Genomic DNA, 16,096 nt, shown 5'->3' with positions numbered 1-16,096 from the left:
TGTTTTTGATATTTATTTGTGTATGATTCTTTTGGATCTGGAGAAGCAGTATCAATTTTTTCTAAAATACTTTCAAAATCAGCATATATAACAAATGGATGTTTTATTGTTTTCTTTTCATCTTTGAATGTGATCTTTGAGTCTTTTTTAGGCATGTTGATTACCGTTGATTTATGTTCACCACAATAATTTGAATGTTTATCTAATCTTTCTTGTGTATGGAAGAAGTTAAGACAACGCATACAAATATATATTTTATTTGTTCTTTTACATACTTGTGGTTTTATTAATTTTGTAATATCTTTGATGTATGTATAATGTGAATTTTCGTCTGAATTAAAATATAGAAGATTAATATGAGTTTGTTTACAATTGTCAGAAAGCTTTAAAACCTGAATGCTGTTTGTTTCTGTTAGACCATAAACATTAACTGATAAATTATTCAACTTTTCAAATTTAGGAATATCATTTAAAGTCATCGGAAACTTTAGATCTTTCGTATTTAATGTATTCTCATATTTTTTATAATGAGATACTCTTTCATCATGAAAATGTGGAGGATGTAAGTGTGCTAGAATAAACCAGAGAAAACATTTATTGTCTTTATTTTTGATATTGATAACTGCTTTTCTATTTTTGATAACACTGGGTAAATCAATGTAAGAAGAAGCTTTTAGAGGATCTGATTTAAGAATATGAATGTCTATGTAAATAATTTTTCCTATATTGAATCCACTTCCTACGATTGAATTATCCACATCTTGCTCTTGTTTAATAAGTTCATCATAGACTCCTGATGTTTTAAAATCTTGATATGAAGATATAAAGTGTGGCTCAGTTCTCATGTATGGTGTATCTATAACTCCTTTATCCTTTGTCATTTCTAATTTTACCCCCATATAAAATTTAAGTGGTTTCATTTCTTTTAGTGTTTTTTCAATCAATGTTTGAACAGCAGGTTTGACTATTTCTACAGCATCAACTATAGACTTTGGTTCGGGAGGTTTGAAGTTAAAGATTCGAATCCTGATATGTCTTTTGAAAGCACCATCAGTATTTTTAATAGTAAACAATTTTGACAAGTGTTTGTTAGTTTTAAGATGGGCTTTAAACCCCTTCTTGAGGATGGTTGTTTTACAGACCTTACAATGTTTTGTTTTAGGTGGAAGAGGGGAAAGTTTGTTAAGAATGTTGTATGTATGTTTTGCGGTGAGAATATGTTGTTTATAATATTTTACTTCCTTCTCGCAAGTATCACAATAAACCATATTTATAGCGTGAGAAAACGTGGTGTTTTATATATATCACTGTGCTTTAAATAAAACACTTTTGAGCTTTACAGCTCCGTTTTATATATATCGCTGTGCTTAAACTAAAACACTTTTTCACTCAGAATCATCTAAGTCATAACTATCACATGAATACTCAGAATCATACTCAGTCATCAATAAAGCTACTCTCATAACTATCATTTGAGCACAAACTATTAGTATCATAACTATCATCTGTGTTCAATGAAATACTATCATCACCATCGTCCGAGTTCAATGAAATACTATCATCACTATCGTCCGAGTTCAATGAAATAGTAAAATCTTCACTGCTGTAATGACTCATATTTAATTAGCAGAAAAAACCTTTCCATCTATACCAATATACTTTCTTTCATTAACGGATTCAATCTCTACATTTTTAATATCAAAAGTTATCTTTAAATAATCTCTAACTATCATAGAACGAAATGACATTTCACCAGAAATATTAACATCATTCATTTTACTTAGATCTACACCCTTTGGATTATTAAAGTAAATACAAATTTCTCCACGAGTATTGTTGATGGTCTTATCATTCTTTTTCAAAGTATCGTGGTCAATCACTTTTTCAAGCTTTGAATAAATTGCCAGGAGTAGAGGAGAAACTTTTGTTACATTTACTTTAATGGATGTCTTTCCAGGTATAGTTAGAGCTCTTCCTTTAAATGAAATAGAGGGGCTCATGTTATTTTCCATAACTGGTTTTACCCAAAAATTTCCATATTTATCTTTGTTCAATTTAACATCTTTGACATATTTTTCTATATCTTTCACCGAAGTAGAGATTGATTGAAATTTGTCTTTTGTGCTTTGAAACATTGTATTTATTAATGAATAAACTTGCGTTTAGTTTAAGTAAAAATTTACCATATAAATATGATAAGTTCTGAAGGATATTTAGAATTTCCAGACTCTCCATATGATAAATTAGAGAATTGTCCGGCTTGTGATAGAATAGGGCTTAATAATGAGGGTTCATATAAACGATGTATTTTCTGTGATTTAATTTTAATTAATGATAATAAAAAATATAAAAATATATATAACTCTTTTAAATTAGAACCAAAAATGAATTACTTTACAAGATTAATAAGAGAGATGAATGTTAAGTATTGTGATGATAATACACCATTTCTTTCAAGGGAAGAGACTATTTGTATTGAGGAAACTAGGGCATTGCCCGTACTATATCTATATCTAAAATTATATCCCCCCCCCCCTCTATTTACATGAAATGGTTTGGTCCAAAGCGAACGGCTTCCGGAGTTTGGTAAAGAAATCGCCATCGCGTGCACAAACGCGCAGGAAAGCGAATGAATCGCAAATTCGTTTTTATTAGTTTTAAAACATAGTTTAACGCCAACATAGTTTGCAAACGTGAAATAAATGAATACGCTCTCAAATGTGCCATCCGAGGCAGAGTGTGTCCGCCACGTTCGGCACACGCGATAGTTCGCTGCTCTCTGATTGGTTGAATCGTTTTTTGGACATAGCTCGGTAAGTAATTGTCCGATTAATATGAAACCTTGAAAAGGCACATCCTCGGGTCCCCAGCAATATACCTGGCAAGTTAAAAGTATATCGGACCCGTGGTTGTCGAGAAACAGCGGTCACAGACAAACAAACGTACAAACAGAGATTACTGGAATTATAGATAGATGTATAAGGGTTTAATGATATTTATTATTCAAAATAATTTTAATGGAAATGTTAATACAAGATACTATATAAATAAAATAATGAATTATTTTGAAATTAAACCCGAACTCAGGATAAAATATAGAGTTTCTAAAATAGCTCAAAAAAAGTTAGATGACTTGTTTTCCAAATATATAAATGAATGATTTTTTACCCGTTTGGGAAAATAAGATAAAATTTAATAACCATAAAAACATTCCAAATTCATTGAGATGTTTAATAGTTGGTTCAAGCGGATGTGGAAAAACCTGTTTACTTTTAAAGATGCTCCTTGGTCCTAATTTTTTAGATTATGATAAGTTAATAATTTTTACAAAGTCTAGTTTTCAACCCGAGTATCAACTACTCTCACAGGGTTTTAATGCAGGTCTTAAAAAGGAAGACATTATCGGTTTATTTAAACTTCAAAACAAACTAAATGATTATAATATTGAAGATATAATACAATTATTTTGTGATACACAGAAATCAAAATCGAAACCAAAACCCATAACTTGTATTCTCAGTGATAATACGGATGATATACCTTCACCTCAAGATTTAGATAAATCAAAAAAGAACCTCGTCATCTTTGATGATTGTGTTAATGAGAGAAACCAAACAGTAATGGATAGCTACTATACAAGAGGGAGACATTCTTCTAGTAATTGTATATATCTTAGTCAATCATATTTTCAACTCCCTCGACACTCAATAAGAAACAATGCCAATACTTTTATTTTATTTAAGTTAAATTCAATAGATGTAAATAATTTTTGGAGAGATAATTGCTCTACGTTATGTAGTAAAAAAGAATTTGAAAATTCTATGAAACACACGATTGAAAAATATAAATATATTGTTGTGAAACAAGATGAGATATTAAAGGATGTATTTTTATTTTAAACATAATTACATATATAAATGATAACTATTATTATTAATCTTGTGGGTAAATCTGCTTCAGGAAAGAACTTTCATAAATCTAAACTCTTGAATAGTAAAAATGAAAAGATTGTAAGTTTTTTTTAAAAACACCCTATGATTCGTTTTGTGAGTACTACAACCAGAGCAAAGCGACCAGGAGAAGTAGAAGGGAAAGATTATTACTACATTTCAATGGAGGAACATATGCGATTGAGGAACGAAGGTCAAATATTTGAGGAGGTCTCTCTTGGTTCTACAAAATATTCACATTGTAAGAGTGAGTTAAATAAAGTAAAATATAATGGTCTTGGGATTTTAGAAACTAATCCTGAAGGAATGAGACAAATTATTAAACATTTGTGTGGTGATGGAGTTAAGATTTTATCATTCGGTTTTGATATCGATGAGGAGACTCAACGCAAACGTATGAAAAGCAGAGATACAAGTATTAGTGAAGAAGAAATAACAACTCTTATTAATACCAATAAAGAATTTGATGAAATATTTAAAGAAAAGGATTTATTTCAACACATTTACTATAATGATGAAGAAAAGGAAAATTTTCCCATTGACCTTTACAATTCATTAAATGATATTTTTCAATAAATAAATACAGAAAATGAATACTGAAGAAAGAGCAAGAAAGTTTAATGAACATCAAGAGTTGGTTTCAAAAGTTGTAAAACAACAGGAAGAGATAAAGAAGAAACGGAGACAGAAACTAACTGGTGAAGAAGCCTTTGAAAGAAAACAAAAGAAATTTTTTAAACCGCTTTTAAAAACTCAACACCCTACAGTTCCCACGGTAGAATTTACTCCGAAAAAACTTCAAATGCTCAAAGATTTTAGTCAGATAACAAAACAAGAACTTGGAAAATTAGAATATAATGATGAAGAATTATTTCAGAAACTTGAGGAGGTAAATCAACCCCCTAATTATGTAGTGGAAGCTCTTCAAAACAATGAATATTTGGCAGATTCAAAAACCAGAGCAGGTCTCATTCCAACAGAAGAACCAGCAGTGTTTCATCTTGTGAAAGAAAAGGTATTGGTATTTAATGATGAATTGATGTTCTTGAGTTCTACCCAACCAAATGTTAAATTAACTCCAAGATTAATGTTTCTTCTAACAAACCCCGGATTCAGCGGTTCAAAATATTTTGAGGAACCACTTGATATGGAAAGAGAGGAAGATAGGGTATATATTGAGTTGCTAAATGCACTTGATTATGGAGTTTCTGTTGCTGGTAAAAGTAAGAAGAATGAGAAGGAGAAACATATTATTGATGCTTTAAGTAAGCTTGGTTCAGGTGTTAGTTTTCTTCCAAATGACCCATCACAATTAGTTAATCGGCTATTATTGTTGTTAGGTAGTAAGAAGGCTGGAAACAACAATTGTTTTAATGAATCCTCAGCCATTTTAGATCAGTTGATGAATATGAAAATAATTAATAAATGTCAATACAAAGATATTTTATTAGATATTAAATAAGATGAGAAGCACAATTCTTAGTTTTAATTTCACGAGCGATTACACAGCTTCATTCCCTTACCCACTACAACTTGACCCCCTTACCTCATATGAGGCATCTTTATTGTCAATGGAAACTTACAATACCCTTTTTAATATCACAGAGAAAAACAACAAGTTTAGTTATAATCCAGGAAGTGGATATAAAACTATAACCGTTTCACCCGGAGCTTACGAGATTTCTCAAATATCTTCAGAAGTCTCTCGCCTTATGAAAGAAAAAGGTGATGAACCAAAAAATATGGTAATAGATATTCAAAAACACACTTCAAAATCAACGATTAAGCTTAAAAATAATTATAAAGTCGATTTCACGATTGAAAATTCGTTCAGAGAGCTATTGGGTTTCTCTTCAAAAAAGATTGAAACTAACGGGACGTTTTACAGTGATAATGTTATCCAAATATCCTCCGGTATAAATTCAGTATTAATTCATTGTGATTTGATTGATGGTGCTTATAACGATGGAATAAGAACAAATACAATATTTTCATTCAGTGCATACTCAACCCCGATTGGTTATAAATTTAATATGGAACCAAAAAAGGTTGAAGCGGTTGATTATGTCTCTGCTACATCTGAAATGATGAAATTTACACTATATTCGTTTGGTGATAGAATGGGTAAGGGAGCTGTTGAAGGTTTTATTCCTGATATGTCAACGGGTACAAACACAGACCCTGGTTATAGTCAAAGGAAGGCAATGTATAATGATGACACAAAACCAGAGAATAGTTTTACCGTAGCAGTACCTCTTTAAGGTATATTTGGATTTTGTGATTATGATAAAGTTTTGTATGGGCTTAAAATTAGATTTCAACTACAAAGGAATGATAATGTAAATAGATTGCTTTTTGGGGCTGAAAATGCTTTTGGTGATAATAATAAATTTGTTATTAATGATTTGTGTTGGTATATTAGTGAATATACTCCTAATCTTAAAACGGAAGAGATGTTAAATAGAAGACTTAACTCAAAGAAACCACTAAATGTATCATACCTTAAAAGAAGATGTCAACACGTTAAACTGGAACACACTACCTACACTTGGAATTTAGGTGTTCTTCAAGGAAAGCCACGATACCTATGGCTCATTTTTAAGAAACCAGATGGAGATGAAGGCACTGATAAGAATAATGCGCTGAGTGATAATGCTAAGGTGAAACAACTTCGGGTTTCTCTTGATGGCACATTTTATCCGCGAGATAGATTGGAAATTGATTGGGAAAAAAATGATTATGCGGAAGCCTACAAGTCTTACCAAAAGGTGTGTGAAAGTAATGGTAATAATGATCCTATTTTGGATATGGTTGCGTTTCAAAAACTTTATACAATCTACGCAATTGACATGAGTTCTCAAAAGGAAACTATAAAGTCTAATCGAGTGGATACTTCTCTATACATTGAAAGAGGGGAGAGTGAAGAGGTTAATGCATATTGTTTGCTTTTGGAGGAAACAGAATTACAGATTAATACAGATAATGGTGTTATGATTAATATCACATAGGTTTTTTCTCATAAATAAATGGTTGGGGTATATGTTAATCAAATCAATCTTAATAAATTAACATCTTGTATTCAAAATCAAAAGCCTTGTATTATTAATGTTAATACAATTCAAAGAAAAGGAGCTGTAAGAATTGATGTTTTACTCACACACACACACAAGTAAAAACACTAATAGTGGGGTGGCTTAGCCCAAATATTCAAAAGAATTGTGCATTTTGTGATACAAGCACCAAATTTGGCACAAATGTACATTAATATGTTGCGAACATTTTCAGATATTGGGCCACTTGAAATTCCGTAATTTTTTTTTTCAAATTTTTTCAAATTTCGTAATTTCAAATTTTTCGGGTGACACCGTCACAATTTCGGTCTTCGAGGCCGGCCGATAGGCAAAGTGTGACCGGAAGGGACGAGGTTCTCCTGACCACGTGGCCCTCGATCTGGGAAGCGAGAGGCGTTCCATTAGTGGACGCGCCCCTCACGCCCGACTTTTGGGCGGCCCCGGCAGGCCGTTTGTTTTGACGTTCCGTGACAGGCCCCGCACCCCCACCTCCAGGCCGACCGGAAGCTTGTGCTGAGTACATCATACCTGAACAACTCAGTGAGGCAGAACACAGCAGTGCACACCAGGGTGACCCCTTCAGTGCATAAACCAATTAACCTGTCCACTGCAGGGCATATAGAAATGAAGTTATTTTCTGCATATAATAATAATATAAGTTCAGTTCTATATAACAATTTCTGTTATCACCACTACCACTACAACTACCACTACTACAAGCTTTGTCTGGAATTTTGTGGACTAACAGACAAACAGACATACAGACAAGCTGGGATCAAAACATTACCTCCTTCCACCATTGAGTGTAGAGGTAAACATCATGGAAATTATATCATGCCCTAGATTTAATTCATGCTTACCCGTGTATTTGCTTCACTGGTTCACAAGGTCTTTTGCATACATGTAATTCAGACTCTCGTCTTCATTGCTGACCACACAATGTTCGCAACATATTAATGTACATTTGTGCCAAATTTGGTGCTTGTATCACAAAATGCACAATTCTTTTGAATATTTGGGCTAAGCCGCCCCACTATATCGGCCGGCCTCGAAGACCGAAATTGTGACGGTGTCACCCGAAAAATTTGAAATTACGAAATTTGAAAAAATTTGAAAAAAAAAATTACGGAATTTCAAGTGGCCCAATATCTGAAAATGTTCGCAACATATTAATGTACATTTGTGCCAAATTTGGTGCTTGTATCACAAAATGCACAACAGGTTTGCTATGCTGCTACACTATAAATGATGTTGGATCTCTTAAAATTAAAATGATGAAACCTATGTTAAAGAAATATTCAATAGACGAGTCAAGAGGAGGATTTCTCCCGTTTCTAATTCCTTTATTTGCTGGTTTAAGTGCGGCGGGAGCATTGACTGGTGGTATTTCAGCAGCGGTAAAAACTGCTAACGAAAGGAAGGCACAACTAAAAGCTCAAAAAGAATTGGAAAGACATAACAAGGAGTTGGAGAAACAAATTAGTGGAAGTGGTGTAATTGTAGATTTTGCTCAAAAACTTGAAAGTCTACCTGATAAAGCTAGATTGTTGGTTGGAGATATGCTTTCCTCTATCGCTCAAGCGGGTGTTAAACTAACTAAACGGGGTAATGGATTGTATCTTTCTCATAAATAAATGGATAAATGGTTTAAACAATTTGGAAAGAATACAACGTCAAATATAGAACTAGCTAAGTATTGTAAAACACTAAAAATTGATAATGTGGTTATTTGTATGAGAGATGAATTAATACATATAAATAAGAATACAAAGAATATTATTATGAATTTAGACACACAGAATGGTTCTCATTGGGTTTGTATTCATAATAGTCAGGATAAATATTATTTTGATAGTTATGGTATGCCACCACCTGTTGAAGTAATACAATTCTTACAGAATGGTGTTTATCAAACATTTCAAGTTCAAGAAATTAATTCTAAATGTTGTGGTCAATTATGTTTATATGTATTATTTCAACTCAACAATAATGAAAATTTTTATGATATCATTTTTAATCTAATATAAATGACATGTTGGAAAAGATGGTTCTATCTTTGGAAAATCCTCTCAGGATATTGATTTATCAAATTATTATACAAAGGCACAGGCTGAACGACAAAAATATAGTGTAAGTAAAAATATTAATATGAAGAATACTTATAAATTAATCAATTATCCAAACCCTACAGATGCGAATGACTTAATTAGATTAAGTGATTTATCACAATATATATTTTTAAAGAAAACGGCACGTTTTGTTAAACAAGTAAAATTTACAGCCACAACACCTGGTTATACTGACCATACACCTTTCCTCATTGAATTTAACTACCTGCTTACAATTGAATTTTATAAAGAAGGACATATAGTTAATATGCGAATTAATAAATGGGGGTATGATATGCCTGATTTAGGGTATAATTGGTCTTTTTCAATAAACATAGAAGACCTACATGATTTTAATCAGTCTCGTAAAGAAGAATATTATCCACTTGGTGAGGATAAGGATTTATGTGGAAGTACAATTAATAAACAACAAATACATGGTTTTAAGAAAAGAAAAATATATGATAGTATAGCGATGGTTAGCATGACAAAGAAGGAAGGTCATGAGATAAGGATAGAAAGCCAAGGAATACAAACCAATTTGGTAGTGGGAAGATGGGGTGGTATTACCTGTCATAATATTAATCTCACATATATTTCTGATACATAAATGGCAGGAAGAAGACTACAAGAGAATTATAATTTTTGTATTCAAGGATACCTACAAGAAAAGGGTGCTCGGTATTACATACCTTATGATTTGGAGCATATACATGGGAATTTTGTCATTAAAAACTGGCCTTATAGTGATATTGTTAAACCCACAAATAGAGACTTGTTTAAAATATTAAATAAAAATGAACTTCTCAAAGTTATGAAATATAAAACTCTTTTAGAAATCGTCAACAAATCTTATTGGTATCCTATTATGAGAAAAATAATTATAGATACAAGAATATCTCAAAATCCAGATGAGTATATGTATAATATTCTTTGGGGTTTAAACTCAAGGGTAGCAAGGGATGAGGAAGGAGTTGAAGAAGAGAAGGAGAAAAGAGAGAAAAGAGAGAAGGAGGAGAGGGAACAAAGAGAGAGGGAGGAGAGGGAGATGGAAATCAGAGCGATTCAAAAAAGAGTGGATGTATTACAGCAAGAAGATCAATCTCAACTCACCGAAGAGGAAAATAAAGAAAGAATGAATGCTGTGAAAATATTGATATCAAAAATTGCTAAGATAAATGAGGAAGGAGTTAAAGAAGAGAAGGAGGAAAGAGAGAAAAAGGAGAAGGAGGAAAGGGAGAAAAGAGAGAAGGAGGAGAGGGAGGAAAGGGAGAAAAGAGAGAAGGAAGAGAGGGAGCAAAGAGAGAGGGAGGAAAAATATAAAAAGATGGAAATCAGTGAGATTAATAAAAGATTGAGTGTATTACAGCAAATAAATCAATCTCAACGCACCGAAGAGGAAATTAAAGAATTAACAACTCTTATGAAGATAATGGTTTCAAAAATAACAACGTCAATGTCTTCAATTTCAGGGAGATTTAAACGAGAAAGTGGTGAAGAAGAAGAAGAAGAAGGAAAAGATTATGTGATTGATGATGTTGGTGTCATTGACTTTAGTTAGTTTTTATTTGTAAATAAATGGAGGAGAGAGTGAAGGCATTCCTTAGGATTCTTTATGTTTTAAAAATTAAGATAGAAATGTATATGTTAAAAACCAAAAAGGTTTTGATACTCTGTCGGAATTTTTCTAATAAATAAATATGAGTTATTGTCTCAAATGTAAAAAGAAAACTAAATCTAAAAATATCTCTTATGTTAAAGCTAAAAATAATAGAGTTTATCAAAAAGGAATATGTCAAGTGTGTGGCTCTAAAAAGTGCCAATTCATCTCACCTAAAAGAGGAGGAGATATACAAAAGTTTCTGTCAGGAAGTAAATTTACAACAACTGGAATTCCAGGGGAATTACACCTTCCAGGGTATTCTTTCTGTGGTCCAGGAACAAACCTGGATAAAAGATTAGATGAGGCTGACAATCCTAAACCTTGGTCTAAACCTACAAATAGGGTTGACGAAGTGTGTATGAAGCATGATATTGCTTATGGGAAAACCACTACGTTGACTGAAAAACATAAAGCAGACAGCGAAATGTTCTATAATTTGTCTTTGATACAAAATCCAACGTTGAGAGAGAAAGTTGATAGGTTTATTGTGAGAAATTTGATAAATGCTAAATTGAAACTTGGTCTTGGTTATTCCTCAAAAAACTATTAGGCTCTAATGATGTCATCAAGACTGAGGAGCTTTTGGCTGAAGAATTACACAAACCTATAATCACAAAGTTTAAAAGAAGGAAGGTTTATTCTAAATACACCGACCACATATGGTCCGCTGATTTAATTGAATTGAATAATGACAGGGGATACAGGTATGCTTTAACCGTTATTGATTTGAGGAGTAGATTTGCCTGGGTTGTCCCTTTAAAAAATAAAAGGGGTGATACTTTAATGTTAGCCTTTAAGCTAATATTTGATCGGGATAAAAGGAAACCAAAGAAGTTATGGACTGATGAGGGAACAGAGTTCTATAACAAAATATTCATGAAATTTCTTAAGGGGAAGGGTATTAAATTATACAGCACCTTTAATGAAGGAAAGGCAGTTGTTATTGAGCGTTTTAATCGTACTTTAAAAGAGAAATTATATAAAAAATTCACACAACTCGGTTCTCAAAAATGGGTGTATTTAATTCAGGATATTGTAGATAATTACAATAATACAGTTCATTCATCAACAAAATCAAAACCATTGGAAACATTTACAAAATTAGAATATGAAAAGGAGATTAATTTGAGAAAGCCCAAGTTTAAAGTTGGTGATATTGTAAGAATATACAAATGGAAAAGTCATTTTGAGAGGTTATACACAAAAATGGACTCGTGAATTATTTAAAATCATTGATGTAATGCAGGGGTCGGCAACCTTAGGCACGCGTGCCACCATTGGCACGCGGCAGCGTAGTCATTGGCGCACTGGCGAAAGCAGTGCCCTCTCCGCTGCATGCCAAATCACCTATTGAACAGCCATTGGCTGTTGTGCGTGTTGCACTATAACAGTATCCCGGTGTGATTGTGCAGGGTGATGAGGTAGATGGATCAGAGCAGAGTCACCATTCCAATTCCAAATTCTATTACTGGAATAATAATCAAAGATGCACAACATGAGATGCCGGCCTGGCGCATTCAAACACAATATTCGCGGCAACCGGATGTGCTGTAAGAACAGTGGTGTTGTTCACAGCAGATGGTCCGAGGCTGCATCTCCACTCATTATTATTATTTGGACTGGTTTCTGAGTTTTAATATTATTAATCATCATTATTCTGAATTGTATAATAATCGCAGATATAAAACAGGAGATGCAGGCTTGGTGCCTTCTGATATGCCGTTAGGAATAATAATCAAAGATGCACAACATGAGATGCCGGCCTGGCGCATTCAAACACAATATTTGCGGCAACCGGATGTGCTGTAAGAACAGTGGTGTTGTTCACAGCAGATGGTCCGAGGCTGCATCTCCACTCATTATTATTATTTGGACTGGTTTCTGAGTTTTAATATTATTAATCATCATTATTCTGAATTGTATAATAATCGCAGATATAAAACAGGAGATGCAGGCTTGGTGCCTTCTGATATGCCGTTCGCGGCAACCTGAGGTGCTGTAAGAGCGGCTGTGCTGTTAACATCCGGTGGTCAGCGGTTGCATCTCCACTCTTTGTTATCATTCAGGCTGCCTTCTGCGTTTTAATATTGATCTCGTCATTATTTTGAGTTTTTTATGGGGTGGTAGTAAGGAAAATGGGGGTAGTAGTTTTTCTCGTAACACGCGGCCTGTCTTATTAGTCCCCTACCGGTGTACACCGTAAGGGACTATCGGTTTGCACTCCATCCCTCCGTCTGTCAGTCTGTCAGTCTGTCAGTCTGTCGATCCGTCAGTCCGTCACGCAAAGAACAGCTTTCCGGACTTTTTTTTCTAAACTCTTAATGCTAATGATTTCAAACTTGGTATATGGTTTCGTCATGACAAGTTACAGATCAAGTTCCAACTTCACGACGTTTCGATCATTTTTGACAAAGTTATGGCACTTTGAACTTTGGGAATTTCCCCAACAGTTTTCCGGACTATAATTTGGAGTGCGGTGAGTCATAATGCTGTCTTCTATGACAGTGCTACCAATGCCGGTAGGGGACATGTATTGCAGTGCAATACTCAGAATGCTTGTTTAGTTTGATTGACGGTACGGCCTCCCGCTCACATTTCCCACAGGAATTGCAGTGAAGCGGTTCAGGTTCGGTAGATGTTCGGTAAATGTTTCTTTAAAATGTTGTTGCTATGCATGTAGCCGATATGGATGGAATAAAATTCCATGTCTGTTGGAAATATTTTTTTGATGTGGTGTCAAAATTAAACTTAATGTTGATATGGCACACTAATTAACAAGAACATTTCAAACTGGCACTTCATGTCAAAAAGGTTGCCGACCCCTGATGTAATGGATACAGTCCCTTGGACCTACAAATTATATGATTTAAATGGAGAAGAAATCTTGGGTTCATTTTACTCGCAAGAATTACAAAAAACACAAGTAAGCAGAAAATACCCTTGAAAATAATAAATAAATAAATAAAATGTAATGGGGATACGTTTTTAATCTGTGAACCCCAAACACAGAATCCCACAACTTTTTAGTTGGGGCTTAACTTTTGTGTGTATAATGGGGATACGTTTTTAAATCTGTGAACCCCAAACACAGAATCCCACAACTTTTTAGTTGGGGCTTAACTTTTGTGTGTGTATAATGGGGATACGTTTTTAAATCTGTGAACCCCAAACACAGAATCCCACAACTTTTCAGTTGGGGCTTAACTTTTGTGTGTGTGTGTATGTGTGAGTGAGTCATAATAATATACAAACCCTAACCCAACCCCATCCCTAACCCAACCCCATCCCTAACCCAAACCCATCCCTAACCCAAACCCATCCTTAACCCAACCCCATCCCTAACCCAACCCCATCCCTAACCCAACCCCATCCCTAACCCAAACCCATCCCTAACCCAACCCCATCCCTAACCCAACCCCATCCCTAACCCAACCCCATCCCTAACCCAACCCCATCCCTAACCCAACCCCAACCCATCCCTAACCCTCACATTCAAAATCCCAACCCTAACCCAATCCCATCCCTAACCCAACCCCAACTCTAACCCTCACATTCAAAATCCCAACCCTAACCCAACCCCATCCCTAACCCAACCCCAACCCTCACATTCAAAATCCCAACCCTAACCCAACCCCATCCCTAACCCAACCCCATCCCTAACCCTCACATTCAAAATCCCACCCAAACCCTAACAATCTTTTTTTCTTCTTTTTAAAAAATATGTATTTCTTTTTTCTTTTTTTTCTCTTCCCTCCAATTCTGTCTTTCAAGGCTTTCAAGTTTGAAGAAGTAGAAATGGGAAGAAAGAATTTTCCAGCATTTTCTTCCTCGAACTTTCTTGATATTGCTTAAATCAAGCGTCATTAAACAAAGAACATTGTTCATTGCTTTAGAATCCAAAGAGTCTCCAAGATGGACCCCACAGGTAGAGTCTCCAAAATAAAACCAACTTTCCAAGTTCCCAAGGTATAACCACATTCCTGTTGAGCCTCCAAGATAGGTATCACATTCCGAGTCATCAAAACAAAACCCCCATTCCGAGTCTCCAAAAATATAACCATCTTTCCAAGTCCCCAAGGTAGAACCACAATTTTCAGAAATATTGGGGGTTTCCATGATAAGTCTCACATAGTATAACTGCGGACCATCAGGGAAAACTTCCCTTTCCCAATTTTTTAGGGTTTCTATGATGTGTCTCACATAGTATAACTGCGGACCATCAGGGAGAATTCCCATTTCACAATTTTTTAGGGTTTCTATGATGTGTCTCACATAGTATAACTGCGGACCATCAGGGAGAACTCTCCTTGCCCAATTTTTTAGGGTTTCTATGATGTGTCTCACATAGTATAACTGCGGACCATCAGGGAGAATTCCCGTTTCCCAATTTTCAGAAATTTGTGGGTCTCCAATGTATGACTTGTATTCTGGCTCATCAAGGTAGAACTTGTTCAGTGGGTTTTGTTTTGATAACTCACAAGTATCATCATGGTAAAACTCTTTTTCAGGATTTTGTGGATCTCCAAGGTATAACTCTTTGGCTGGGTCATCAAGGTAGAACTCGTTCTGGGGGTCTTGGTTGTTCAAAATGTCTTCAAACAAAAAAATAACTTCATCCCAAGTTGTGTTAAAAGCAGAATTTTCATTTCGTATCTCAGATACAATTTCCTGTGAAAGAAAATAACAATGTATTAATTTAATACAATATTTTTATTTGTATAAATCAAGCTCTATGAATATTAAAATAAACTTTGTTAACTCTTACACGAGTCTCATCTAAAAAAAAAAATTAAAATAAATAATTAAATAATTAATTAATTAAATAAATAAATAAATAAATAAACAAACTTACCTCCATTGATAAGAGGTTCGAGTCCAGTTCATCAATCTGAAGGTTGAGTTCTACACAGGTAGTAGGACTCCAAGGAATAGCAAAGTTATCCCATTCCATTTCAGCATAGTAGTCCATTCTCAAGTGAAGCAGAAAGCGTGTTTGAAAAAGCCTGTGTGGTCGGTGCCTTTGATAAGGACTGGGTGTGTCATTTCCTGTGGAAATTCCCTGGGCGTGTCTTAACTGGAAATGATGTGATGGAAATTCCCTGAAAATGATGTAATGTATTACCTGGAAATGATACAATGCTGAAGAGTTTATAAAGTGGGTGGGACTTAACAAAGTGGGTGGGGCTTAGCAGAAGTGGACGGAGACTAACAAAAGTGGGCGGGGCTTAGTAAAAAAAGTGGGTGTGACTTAACAAAAAGTGGGCGGGGCTTAGTGTAAATGTGGGCGTGGCTTAACAAAAAGTG

At 34.4% G+C, this 16,096-nt stretch overlaps 1 protein-coding gene across 5 annotated transcripts in view; it reads right to left on the bottom strand.

Annotated features, from left to right (window-relative positions):
* Nucleotides 1–16,096, bottom strand: part of LOC137422929 (guanine nucleotide exchange factor for Rab-3A) — a 45,771-nt gene that overhangs the window by 18,235 nt on the left and 11,440 nt on the right. The gene's annotated exons all lie outside the window — the stretch shown is intronic.

This window comes from Myxine glutinosa, chromosome 3 (assembly GCF_964187855.1).
Source record: "Myxine glutinosa chromosome 3, kmMyxGlut1.1, whole genome shotgun sequence".
Lineage (NCBI taxonomy): Eukaryota > Metazoa > Chordata > Myxini > Myxiniformes > Myxinidae > Myxine > Myxine glutinosa.
This window is presented reverse-complemented; position numbering and strand designations above follow the sequence as displayed.